This window comes from Malus sylvestris, chromosome 1, assembly GCF_916048215.2.
Source record: "Malus sylvestris chromosome 1, drMalSylv7.2, whole genome shotgun sequence".
In the NCBI taxonomy this organism is placed as follows: domain Eukaryota; kingdom Viridiplantae; phylum Streptophyta; class Magnoliopsida; order Rosales; family Rosaceae; genus Malus; species Malus sylvestris.
In genome coordinates, this window is record NC_062260.1 from 3,055,046 (window position 1) to 3,062,814 (window position 7,769).

A 7,769-nucleotide genomic window follows, 5' to 3' on the forward strand; every position below is an offset into this window, starting at 1 on the left:
CGTCCAATTGTGAATTGATTGCCCGGAACCTTTGCCTGGTTGCTTACCTAGCATTGGCCTCGAGTGCTCATCTTCAACTATCGACGGGTCTCAAATTTGATCAACGAATACTTCAGGACAGTTGATATGATGTTGGCTCTTTACACTAAAGCTGCTAAGCATGGATGAGTCGCTGAGAAGTGATGCTCTGACTGACCATTGAAAGGCAAAAGGTTGCACACCACTTCTACCAGGTGAAAGAAACAAGTAGAGAAGAATGCAGCATAATGAGCTAGAACAAATCATTATAGCAGGACACCCTTCTTGGCAAAACTGCATAATCCAGACGGATAAGTCTAAGTCAAATCCAAGCCCGCCATCATTGTTATAATAAAAAAGCTCGAGAAGCTTCAACAACCTTCCGCTGGCACTATCGCCGAAGAGCAAAGTCTCGACAACCTTTGAAGATCATACTGTTCACCAAACTACTTAGGGTTCATATGAAAATGATGTGAACTTCCTTGATCTTTCAAAGCAAATTTTTTGCAGCATCTGACCTTATCCCCTGACCTTCTTCAATATGAATTGGAAAAATTGAACAAATAAATAGACCATCACCTCTATCTCGTGCCTACCTACCATGTGTCCAAATCCTGAAACCGCTTGTGGTCATGTTTAAGTTCAAGATCAAGCCTCAACAGCCCTTGAAGAAATCACAAGTACAATTCAAAATCAAGTGTCCATCACCCTTGAATCAAATCCAGCTCCACATTAAAAAAGACTAAGCATAGACCTTCGGAGGAAACCAGAAAATCCTCCAACCTAGTTCAAGAATAAGCCTGTGGAAAGTCAACAATTGGAGGAATCCAGAAAATCCTCCAACCTAGTTCAAGATCAAAGCTGTGGAAAGTCACAACAAAATACGTGCCAATTCATCCACTGCCAAAGCCAAAGATCACCTACCATGTGAAGCTCCTTATGGTCCAAATTCAACCTTCAAGATCAAGCCTCGACGACCCTTGAAGAAATTTCAAACAAAATTCAAGAACAAGCCTCAACGACACTTGAAGAACTCCTAGTCCAATTTAAGATTAAGCCTCAACGGCCCTTGGATCGACATCTACATTAAGGGACTTCAAAACGCATCTTCTACACGTGACAAGCACATGTATACAACACGCCTTGAAGTGGGGGCATTTGTAGACATTGAAATTTTGGTGAAATAAATATTGACAATTGTATTAAAATTACAACCTCCATTCATTTCACCTACATATACATTCATTTCACATACATCATACACTCACCTCACCTACAATATCCACTCTATTCACCTACAACAATCTACCCAATCCACCTACAACATCCACCAAAACAAAAGGATGGTGGTAATTCATTCTCAAAGCCTATAAATAGGCCTCCCCATCAAAGGATCAAGGGAGGATTTTACATACATTCTCTCTACTCCCAAATTGGAAGAGAATTCACATCACACCAAAGCCTTGAAGCCTCGAAGCTCTAAAGCTCTTAAGCAAATCCTGAAGAATCAAGAAAGCTCTCTTCATTCTTCGTCAAAATCCTCCTTCAAGATCAAGCCCCAACGGCCCTTGAAGAAACTTCCACTAATTCAAGATCAAGCCCCGACGGCCCTTGAAGAAAGTGTTCATCATTCATCATCCGTTCATCCTAAAGATCAAGCCCCGACGGCCCTTTGGATCAACAACATCAAATCTACCCATTACAAAGATAGAATCAGAGGCTAAATTTGTAGAAGAGATTGTAACCCTTAAATCATTAATACAAATATTATTTTGTACACGTGTTCTTGTCTCATTCATCGCAGGAAATTCCCGTGTTTACAATTAGTTCTAGGGTTTGCAAAAGTTCTGTAATCTCTATTATTAATCAAAGGAGCGGTGATCTCTCTGCCTAGAGAAATCACAACTAGACGTAGGCAAAAGTTCTGCCGAACCAATATAATTCTTGTGTGTATCTAAATTTTCTAATATTTGATAGTTTAGTCTATTGTCGTTGGTTACATTAAAGAATAAGGTCTAGTGTGCGGGTTTTTTCAACACTATGAGATCAGTAGATGACATAATTAAAGGAACCCATTTCAACGCTTAAACCTAGCTTATCACTTCATTGAAATGACAAAGAAAATGCATATTATATCCATGCTTTCAGTCACTCATTAGATAAATGTGTTTCAATGCCATTGATGCCAATGATCGAGTTCATTACTATGCACATACAAATTGTTCATAAAAAAATTAAAGCATCTAAGTGCATTAAATGAAGATATATCTATATCTAAAGAGGAAGGCTTATCATGAGCTTCAGGAATCTGTAAAAGAAAGGTAAGTATATGAATTCTCAAAATAAAATTGAAAATGAAATTCTTATTTCTAGAAGAAATTGAAGACAAATTAAGATTAGATTATGAATTGAAAATATATTAAGAGGAAAGTCAACACTACTTTCTCATGAACTAAATTATCACGTAACAACGCTTCTTCTCACCTAGGATCAGTTCAATATTTTTAACAAACGTGCTGCAAATTTTTGCTTTTGATCATCTCGTTCCTTTTTTTAGCTCGCCTATTGTCATGATCATCTCAATAGTTGGTGCAAAGATGTGGGGTATTGTTGGAAATTTGAGTAGTTTGAGTAGAAATTTCCTTGTCCCACATTGGCCATTCCCAAAAGATTTTATCACTTTATAAGGCTTTGTCCTTTAAAGAAAGTGATTGGAGTAATAGGCCTGGAGACTAAAATTGGGCTCACCCTTGGGGTTGGGCTTTGGGGTGTATTAATTATTTGGTAATTAATATATAATTAATTATAATTAATATATAATTAATATATATTTAATTGTCAAAAGATGGGCCTTGGGCCTTGGGCTCTAATAATTAAATTATTTAATTAATTATTTTTCGGATTTACTTAATTATTTTTTAATTAAATTCGAATTAAATTAATTATTTATTTTTTATGAAAAGACTCATCCTTTCAGATGAAGTTTGAGAGTTCTTTCTGAACACAGAGCAAAGCACCCCTCTGAAGAGATGTCTCCCAACAGTCACACCCCATTCTCATACCTGTTGCAAACAGGCATCCATCTGCTATATATACATCCATCTGCATAGCATTTAAAACACAGAAAATAATCAACTTCATCTTCTACATTCCTAAACCTTCTTACTGAGAGAACCACACTAAATTCGCCAGAAGTTAAATTTTCCGGTGCTGGAATTTTAACTTGATCGTTTAATCCTGGTAAAGCAGACGTCCGTAGAACTACAAGCACAAAGTAGGGACGAAATTTCTGTTTCAAGGACATTGCGGTACGCAAGCCTCAATCTTCAAGTTGTCTGTTTTATAATTCATATTCTAGTTTATATTCTGTTAGTTTCTATTGCATTTATTATTTATAAGCATATATAAATTATCACAGATTGTTGACTTATATCCAATAGGTCCCGCAGTAAGGAACAAAAAAGATACAGATTAACCCTTACAAGGATTAGAGGCAGCAATAATTGCAAGTCAATACTTCCTCAAAACCATTACTATGTTGCTCGTCCTCATAGAAGCTGAAGACGTCCTGATCATGTGTAGATGCTACAAAAATATACATGAAAGTTGGCATTCACATGATCCAAATGGTAGTCCTACATATAGACATAATGCTAAAGACACAACAGAAGGAAACAAATATTGTAGTGGCATAAGTTGAATAATTGCAGTAAGCAAACAAATACAAAATTTACTCACTTTCAAAATCCAAATAAGAAAATAAAACAAATTGATTGAACCATGAAAGAAAATTTATTCGCCGATTTAGAATCAAACTAATGAAATTGAGTTGAACAAAACCCAAACTCAAATTTATTGAATTAGAAACAAACTAATGAGATTTAATTGAACAAAACCCTAATTCAATTAAAGCCCCTGTTAAAAACCCAGAACTGATATTAAAATTATCTTTCGGTAAATTGGGTATGAGTGAGGGTACTGACCTTCGCCGGGCATGTCATGTTCGAAATTGGAAGAGTTTGAGATGTGATTTTGGTGGGAAATGGGGAGTACTGCAAAGAGAACAAAGCAAGTCCATGTTTCTATGGAATTGAAATTGCAGAAATCAAACGATGTAGATGAGGATTTTGAAGATTCCGAATGCAAGAAAGAGAAGAGAAATTTACCTTTGGGGAAGAGTGGTGACCGTTGCTGTTGAAATTGAAGAGATTTTGGCAGAGATGAGTCGAGACTCGAGAAGGAAGACGAGGAGTATGATGTCGTGAGTAAAACAATGAAGCGGTGATTGTGAGGGACATAAGGGATAAGCGAGATAAAGCGGTGAGCGTGAGACAAAAGAAAAAGTGGGATGAACTTCTACAGATGAGTCGAGGAGAGAGAGGGAAGAAGCGGCGAAAACCCACGCATCTCATTTTGTTCTCCGTTTGACAGCAAAGCAAACTGGCTAATTAACCTTTACAAAAAAATTGGTCCACAAATTAATAAAAAGAAAAGACAAAGTGAAAATCCAAACAACTAAAAAACCTGACCCAATTGAATCGAATAAATCCCAACCAACTCAAATAAAAAATAAAAAATTTCAGACAGCTAACGGAATCCAACTGCAGGTATCTCAAGAGTAAGAAAGTGCTAAGATATCAGTACCTTGTTGAAATTTCCATAGCTGCACGTACACGTTGAAGACCTTATAGAAATATAAGTCGCCTGTACAAAATTAAACATTAAAAATTTGAAATAAGAGAATAATTTGGAAATTAGGGTTTATGATGAAGAAATGGGGAACGATTTGAAGGACATGTTACAGCAATATGTTTACATGACAATAAAAGAACTTATTGATTGAAAAAAAAAATCTAATTGCTTGCATTAAAAGACTTCCACAGACAGTTGAATAACAGATTACAAATTCATATCTATTAAAGTAGACTCCATTTAAATAAGAATAATTAGGTTTAGGATATATACCCAAACAGTTAAGCCTTCACTTCTACTTGTTTTGGTCCTTGCAGCAAAAATGCAGGCCTGTCGTTATGCTCCTCTGGATATGGCGTCAAAAAAAGGATTTTTCCTGCGTACCGTCAACATCTTAATATATGGATAATGCTGCTTGGTTAACAACTCTCCTCCTCTGCTTCTTCAAAGCTCAAAACTTTCACACTCAGTGGATCAAATATGCCTTGTTTTTAATACCATTTTGGAGTTTGATCTTTAAGTCTGTTAAATTTTTTATTTATTTTTTGTCTGATTTGAATTTGTGGGTTTTATCTCCCAAACTAAAAAGCTTGTACTTTTAGATATGTCAGTAATATCCACACAGCAAAAAAGTATCACTCGTATGATAATCATTTTCCAATCCCCACAAATCAACAACTCAATTTCTTCTTCCAATCCCAATTCTTCTATCATATAATTGCAATTAATAATCCCATATGTGATAGAATTGCATAAATAACGAAAATGCAAACTTTATATGGAAATTAAAGGTTTACCTGCAGATCAAGTGTTCTGTTGTCATCTTGCAACTTTGTTACCTAAAAAAAATAGATCCATTAACAATATAGTAACCAAATACATACTAAACACTCTATACCTCACATGTCCAGACCAAATATGGAATCCAAAATAAACACTCCAAACTGATACAAAAATACTACATAAATTTTTTCCAGCCCTATCTGTCTTAAAATAAAATGTGGTCATATTGCAGAACAAAAGTATACCTCCTGTAGCAAGCTTCAGCTCTGTCTCCAGTGGAGCAATGATGGACTCAACGGGTAGCATTTCATCATCTTTTTGTGCAACGTGAACTCTTCAAAGTGTGACTTCTGCTGCAATATTTTGATATAAAACAAAACCCCCATAATCAGATTAATTAGGATTTTTTTTCTTCATAGTTTCATGTACTTCAAAAGATATATGATGTAAATTATATACTACGGATATATCACATTTAAGTTAAAGTATGCTGATTACCAAAATACTTTAAATGGTTCTTCAAATTATCATTTTTTACATCAAGAAAATAATAATATATCCTCTGTTTATATAATATATGTATCTTTGATTATAAAACCAATAGAACTTTTTACTATTGATCTTAGCATTAATAGAACATATAAGAGCTAATGAGATAGAGCTAAGCTACTTCACCTCTTCCATAAGTCCACGTCTCCACCCAAGCCTAGACATCCTGACATTGCCCAGATAGGTGTGCCGTCCTCACCTGCAAGATTTACACAAAATTGAAAATTTGAAAAAGGTTTAAGCATGAACAGATTGTAAAACGCAAGACTTTATAGCATCAAATTGGGTTGCAAGCAAGACCAACCATCATGAATAAAAAGTGGGTACACAAAATTGGCAGGAGATAAGCTTGTTTCATGAAATGCAACGCAGCTCTAAGCGATGGCGATCTTAGGTTCCCGCGAGGAAATGTTACATGATCTCAAATCACCTTCAATTGGTAATTATATAAAGAAACAGTTACGCGAAAATTCACATATATATAGATATAGATATATATATATATATATATATATATTTTTTTTTTGTTTTTTTTTTGAACCCAATCTACCAATTCAATGCAACAAAAGCAAGAGGTGAGATGGGAAAAGCATACCTTCACAAAGCAAAAAGCTTTTCTATTCCTCGACTTTCTCTTCTTCTTCCTTCTGAGTATCTTCTGATTCAGGGATGGCAACGCTGCAGCACTCATCGAGCATGCCTATTTCAGTAACCCCAAATCAGTTTAAAAAAATTTCAAGGTTTAAATACAAAATTGGGCACAATAAAAACTGAAGGAAGGAAGAAGGAAGTGATCAAGGATCCCACGCATCACAAAATTGTTATTCATTTGACAGCAAAGCAACAGGGGCAAAGTTGAAGTAAAAGAAAAAGGATTTGGATCCTCTCTGAGGCAACTGGTCAGGATCCTCCTGACTAGTGTTCGTGGACTATTGAATTTTTATGCAACGGCTACAAACAGAGAGATCCCTGTAAAAGTTATAATAATTGAGCCTCTCTAAAAGTTACACGAACACTGGTCAGGATGATCCTGACCAGTTGCCTCGGAGAGGATCCAAATACAAAGAAAAATGGGCGAGGACATATATATATAATATGTTGAAAACATTGGCAATGTTGAAACCGTTGGCAGTTTAATGAATGCCCACATAGATTTTCAATACCCACACAAAGTGATGTAGACTTTGGAAATAAAGATCCTATTTTCAAAGTCATGTGCTGTAAATTTCAAAATGTAAGAATATGTTTGTATGGAGTTGCTCTATAAATAGAGCGCTCCGACTGTTATAAAAAACATACAGAGAAGAAATGAAAGATCAATAACATCAGTCTCTATTACTCCCTCTTTTATTTGTCATCCCCTTGTGTTATAGTTACAGTGTGATATTTTACACCTGCTTTGCTCCTATCACTAGTAAAGGTTATCTCTCTAACTTTTACCTATTTATAACACGTTATCAATACAAGTCTCTAAAATCTAACCATTTCTCATTTCTCTTCGCCGAACGAAAAGAAAAAAAAAGTTTCCTCTAAGGATTTTATTGTTCATCTTCTTCTTTTGCCTCAACTACTGGATATACCCTCGCGACGAACTGTTTGCTCCATGCCTGATTTTAGTTCTCAACCTAACAGTTACTTATATCTTTGATTTCTTGTTTGATGTAGATCTTGATTACTAACCCAGTATTTATTTATGTTGATTTTACTGCAATCCAAGATGGTGCGAT

At 35.4% G+C, this 7,769-nt stretch overlaps 1 long non-coding RNA gene across 1 annotated transcript; it reads right to left on the reverse strand.

Annotated features, from left to right (window-relative positions):
* Positions 1-5,953: 5,953 nt before the first annotated feature.
* Positions 5,954-6,720, reverse strand: LOC126618262 (uncharacterized). The gene is made up of 2 exons (XR_007621651.1): positions 6,638-6,720; positions 5,954-6,241 (listed from the first exon to the last, which is right to left on the reverse strand). It is a non-coding gene; the product is annotated as an uncharacterized LOC126618262 (long non-coding RNA).
* Between the last annotated feature and the right edge of the window lie 1,049 nt (positions 6,721-7,769).